The following is a 6,461-nucleotide window of genomic DNA, read 5'->3' as shown; positions in this document are numbered from 1 at the left end:
CCGAGCCGGTGACGTTGTGTTTTGTAAACGGAGTTGTTTGTCTACGGCAGGGGCGGAGGGGAAAAAAGGGAGGGGACTGCTGGCTTCGCATTCTGGCTTATCAGGAGAAAAAGTGGTTTCGGAGACATACTAAATTTGGATGGAACCAGTTAACGGGTATCTATAGTCAAAGGTTTTTGGTTTTGAGGAGAGTTGGAAAAAGACAAAACTCCTGTCAATTAGTTTTTGCATTCTGTGCACCATTGGGTATTTTTTTTTATCTCTCTTCCTGTTCAAGGGAAGCAACAGGAAGTTGGAGAAATTCTCCCAAAGTGAGGGAAATTCCTCTCTTACACAGTTGTCCCTGTAACAGATGTGGATTTTGTATTTTTCTCATTTTCTTTCTCGGTAACAGCAGTACAGATAGAGAGGTGGATCTCCCCAATAGTGACACAGACAGCAATTAAAATCGAAAAACAAAAAAAAGTGTGTCTACCCCCGCACTGCAAGGGTTAACTGTTCGTTTTTGCCTAGGGTAAAAAGTTATACTCACCTAAACCTCTGAGCCAGGCGACTCTTAGGCTGGGTTCACACCTGGGTGTTTTTCAGCGCTGATCGAAGCGCTGAAAAACGCTCAAGACGTTTTGGTGCGCGAAAAAGTACTTGAGGTTTTTTTTTTGCGCAATGGGGCAGATTTTTCAGCGCGTATCCATTGATTTACCTCGCTGGCGGTATTCCCGAGTGTGGGTCGGGGTTAATTTTCTGTACCATATAACCCCGAGCCATACTCGGGAATACAGCGCAGCGTCTCTTACCTTGTCCGCGATCCCCGCTATGTCCTCCGGCCACTGCCGTCTTCCGTCCCTTGCGAGCGTCCGTGACGCAGGGGGGGCGGAAACAGCGGGATGTTTAAAAAAGTTTTTCGAAAAACAGATAGAGCAAAGAAGGAAAATAATAATAATAATCATACCGCCAGGGAGGTTAAAAAACGTGCCTAAAACGCACGTTTCATTGGACAGAAAAACACCCTACAAATGCAAGGCAAAAACGTGCATATAGCAAACGCCCAGGTGTGAACTCAGCCTTAGACTGGTCCTTAGAGCGCTGCAGCGAGCCATGCTACATCATCACATGGTGCCACTCTCAGCCTTATTTAGGCGTCACATTACTGACCTCCGCACTCTGCCTCACATTGCTGACCTCCGCACTCTGCCTCACATTACTGACCTCTGCATTCAGCCTCACATTACTGACCTCCGCATTCAGCCTCACATTACTGACCTCCGCATTCAGCCTCACATTACTGACCTCCGCACTCTGCCTCACATTACTGGCATCCGCACTCTGCCTCACATTACTGACCTCCGCACTCTGCCTCACATTACTGACCTCCGCACTCTGCCTCACATTACTGACCTCCGCACTCTGCGTCACATTACTGACCTCCGCACTCTGCGTCACATTACTGACCTCCGCATTCAGCGTCACATTACTGACCTCCGCACTCTGCGTCACATTACTGACCTCCGCACTCTGCGTCACATTACTGACCTGCGCACTCTGCGTCACAATACTGACCTTCGCACTCCGCGTCACATTACTGACCTTCGCACTCTGCGTCACATTACTGACCTCCGCACTCCGCCTCACATTACTGACTTCCGCACTCTGCCTCACATTACTGACCTCCGCACTCTGCCTCACATTACTGACCTCCGCACTCTGCGTCACATTACTGACCTCCGCACTCTGCGTCACATTACTGACCTCCGCACTCTGCGTCACATTACTGACCTCCGCATTCAGCGTCACATTACTGACCTCCGCACTCTGCGTCAACCTTACTGATCTCCGCATTCTGCGTTACATTACTGACCTCCACACTCTGCCTCACATTACTGGCCTCCGCACTCTGCCTCACATTACTGACCTCTGCCTCACATTACTGACCTCCGCACTCTGCGTCACAATACTGACCTTCGCACTCCGCGTCACATTACTGACCTTCGCACTCCGCGTCACATTACTGACCTTCGCACTCCGCGTCACATTACTGACCTTCGCACTCCGCGTCACATTACTGACCTTCGCACTCCGCGTCACATTACTGACCTTCGCACTCCGCGTCACATTACTGACCTTCGCACTCCGCGTCACATTACTGACCTTCGCACTCCGCGTCACATTACTGACCTTCGCACTCCGCGTCACATTACTGACCTTCGCACTCCGCGTCACATTACTGACCTTCGCACTCCGCGTCACATTACTGACCTTCGCACTCCGCGTCACATTACTGACCTTCGCACTCCGCGTCACATTACTGACCTTCGCACTCCGCGTCACATTACTGACCTTCGCACTCCGCGTCACATTACTGACCTTCGCACTCCGCGTCACATTACTGACCTTCGCACTCCGCGTCACATTACTGACCTTCGCACTCCGCGTCACATTACTGACCTTCGCACTCCGCGTCACATTACTGACCTTCGCACTCCGCGTCACATTACTGACCTTCGCACTCCGCGTCACATTACTGACCTTCGCACTCCGCGTCACATTACTGACCTTCGCACTCCGCGTCACATTACTGACCTTCGCACTCCGCGTCACATTACTGACCTTCGCACTCCGCGTCACATTACTGACCTTCGCACTCCGCGTCACATTACTGACCTTCGCACTCCGCGTCACATTACTGACCTTCGCACTCCGCGTCACATTACTGACCTTCGCACTCCGCGTCACATTACTGACCTTCGCACTCCGCGTCACATTACTGACCTTCGCACTCCGCGTCACATTACTGACCTTCGCACTCCGCGTCACATTACTGACCTTCGCACTCCGCGTCACATTACTGACCTTCGCACTCCGCGTCACATTACTGACCTTCGCACTCCGCGTCACATTACTGACCTTCGCACTCCGCGTCACATTACTGACCTTCGCACTCCGCGTCACATTACTGACCTTCGCACTCCGCGTCACATTACTGACCTTCGCACTCCGCGTCACATTACTGACCTTCGCACTCCGCGTCACATTACTGACCTTCGCACTCCGCGTCACATTACTGACCTTCGCACTCCGCGTCACATTACTGACCTTCGCACTCCGCGTCACATTACTGACCTTCGCACTCCGCGTCACATTACTGACCTTCGCACTCCGCGTCACATTACTGACCTTCGCACTCCGCGTCACATTACTGACCTTCGCACTCCGCGTCACATTACTGACCTTCGCACTCCGCGTCACATTACTGACCTTCGCACTCCGCGTCACATTACTGACCTTCGCACTCCGCGTCACATTACTGACCTTCGCACTCCGCGTCACATTACTGACCTTCGCACTCCGCGTCACATTACTGACCTTCGCACTCCGCGTCACATTACTGACCTTCGCACTCCGCGTCACATTACTGACCTTCGCACTCCGCGTCACATTACTGACCTTCGCACTCCGCGTCACATTACTGACCTTCGCACTCCGCGTCACATTACTGACCTTCGCACTCCGCGTCACATTACTGACCTTCGCACTCCGCGTCACATTACTGACCTTCGCACTCCGCGTCACATTACTGACCTTCGCACTCCGCGTCACATTACTGACCTTCGCACTCCGCGTCACATTACTGACCTTCGCACTCCGCGTCACATTACTGACCTTCGCACTCCGCGTCACATTACTGACCTTCGCACTCCGCGTCACATTACTGACCTTCGCACTCCGCGTCACATTACTGACCTTCGCACTCCGCGTCACATTACTGACCTTCGCACTCCGCGTCACATTACTGACCTTCGCACTCCGCGTCACATTACTGACCTTCGCACTCCGCGTCACATTACTGACCTTCGCACTCCGCGTCACATTACTGACCTTCGCACTCCGCGTCACATTACTGACCTTCGCACTCCGCGTCACATTACTGACCTTCGCACTCCGCGTCACATTACTGACCTTCGCACTCCGCGTCACATTACTGACCTTCGCACTCCGCGTCACATTACTGACCTTCGCACTCCGCGTCACATTACTGACCTTCGCACTCCGCGTCACATTACTGACCTTCGCACTCCGCGTCACATTACTGACCTTCGCACTCCGCGTCACATTACTGACCTTCGCACTCCGCGTCACATTACTGACCTTCGCACTCCGCGTCACATTACTGACCTTCGCACTCCGCGTCACATTACTGACCTTCGCACTCCGCGTCACATTACTGACCTTCGCACTCCGCGTCACATTACTGACCTTCGCACTCCGCGTCACATTACTGACCTTCGCACTCCGCGTCACATTACTGACCTTCGCACTCCGCGTCACATTACTGACCTTCGCACTCCGCGTCACATTACTGACCTTCGCACTCCGCGTCACATTACTGACCTTCGCACTCCGCGTCACATTACTGACCTTCGCACTCCGCGTCACATTACTGACCTTCGCACTCCGCGTCACATTACTGACCTTCGCACTCCGCGTCACATTACTGACCTTCGCACTCCGCGTCACATTACTGACCTCCGCACTCCGCCTCACATTACTGACCTCCGCACTCTGCGTCACATTACTGACCTGCGCACTCTGCGTCACAATACTGACCTTCGCACTCCGCGTCACATTACTGACCTTCGCACTCTGCGTCACATTACTGACCTCCGCACTCCGCCTCACATTACTGACTTCCGCACTCTGCCTCACATTACTGACCTCCGCACTCTGCCTCACATTACTGACCTCCGCACTCTGCCTCACATTACTGACCTCCGCACTCTGCCTCACATTACTGGCCTCTGCCTCACATTACTGACCTCCGCACTCTGCCTCACATTACTGACCTCCGCACTCTGCCTCACATTACTGACCTCTGCCTCACATTACTGACCTCCGCACTCTGCCTCACATTACTGACCTCCGCTGCTCTGCTGGGCCCCGCCGGCCCCACCGAACAATCAGGACCCAAAGCAAAGGCTGCACTGTAGTCAGGCAAATTAGGTGGCCGCCTCAGCCCTCACTGGGGCTTTGCAGCTGCTTTATTTGTGTGAGTACAGACCGCCCAAGGCTGTCAGCGGTTGGAAGATCCCAGAAGGAGAGGCCAGGGGAGTGCGCTGTACCCCGGGGGGAAAGGGGGAGATCAAGCGGGGCAGTGGACACATAGGCGGTGAGAGAGGAAAGGGGTGGCACAGTAGCAGTGGAAGAGACAGGTGGGGGGGCTTATTTTCTGGCAGTCCCCCCCTCTGGATCCGCCCCTGACCCACAGAGCATTTCAGCCAGTTTATCAAGACAAGTCCTATTGGAGAGATTTTCTTCCTCTTCCTATCTGATAACCACAACAGGAAGTAAAATGTAATCCCTCCAAAGTGAGAGAAATCTCAGGTGGTCAGCAGAGTCACCGAACTAGTGTTCCTATTTAAAGATTTCCCATCTATTCCTGTTCTGATGACAACTAAAAATTTGGGATTTTCTTTCACTTTATTTTAATAACGGTCACCAGGACAAATGGAGAGGATGAATTTCCCTCAGGGGGACACAGACAGCAATAAAACCTGGCGTGTTCTAATCCCTCTCCACTATATACAAAACAGCTTCAGCTGCACTTTAAAGTGTAGTTCAACATTTGCAGTCAAATTGAAGAAAACCCCTCTGTGTGTCTGTTGTGTGTTCACACAAAAAAATATATTTCTTACCTTTTAGAATTTTCTTTGGGGAAGGCCTTTGTGCAGATTGCAGGCTACTCTGAGCAGTGTGAGAGTGAAAGTAGAGGGACAAACTGAGGGACAGACTGAGCTTCCTCTCATTCACATACAATGATTCTAAGTCTTTAACCCTTTTTTAGGACAGACAGTGCTCAGTTTTAGTTTACAACTGGTAATGAGATCTGGCAGCACAGTACAGACGGGGTTAATTAGAAAAACAGGCAAGATTCAGGCTGGCACAAACCAATGGGACTGCTGCTTACTCCTCCAATGCTAGGAACTACGGGGCTGCCCACTCAGCCAGGGAGTCAATCTTGACAACACGCAACATAACACCACTGTACAGCGTTCTTGGACCATCGGACTCTGGTATTGATATGCCGGGTTTCCTTTAGTAATAGTGACTAGAACCTTTTTATTTTTTTCTTTCATCATTTGGTCAATAAACATACTGCACTAGGAGGTGGCACCTGCTCTGTGTTTTGTTGCATGTTGGCAAGGGTTAATTAGAGTAAACATAACTTCCCACAGCCCCCTCTTTAACATTACACAATGGGGGAAGATAGGTAGGATTCTCAAGCAAGTAAAAAGCATTTAAAATAGCAGCAATTTTTTTTCTTTTTTTTTGCCCATGGCAACCGATCAGCTTCTCTCTTTAGTTTGTTTAGTTAAAGTGACATTAAACCCTCAGATTTTTCAACATAAACCAATACTGTAATGTGTGCCTTACTGTAATCCATGGTAGTTTCCCTTCTCTTTGCTGCT

This window comes from Nanorana parkeri, unplaced genomic scaffold (assembly GCF_000935625.1).
Source record: "Nanorana parkeri isolate BGI_ZX_2015 unplaced genomic scaffold, ASM93562v1 scaffold158, whole genome shotgun sequence".
In the NCBI taxonomy this organism is placed as follows: domain Eukaryota; kingdom Metazoa; phylum Chordata; class Amphibia; order Anura; family Dicroglossidae; genus Nanorana; species Nanorana parkeri.
This window is presented reverse-complemented; position numbering follows the sequence as displayed.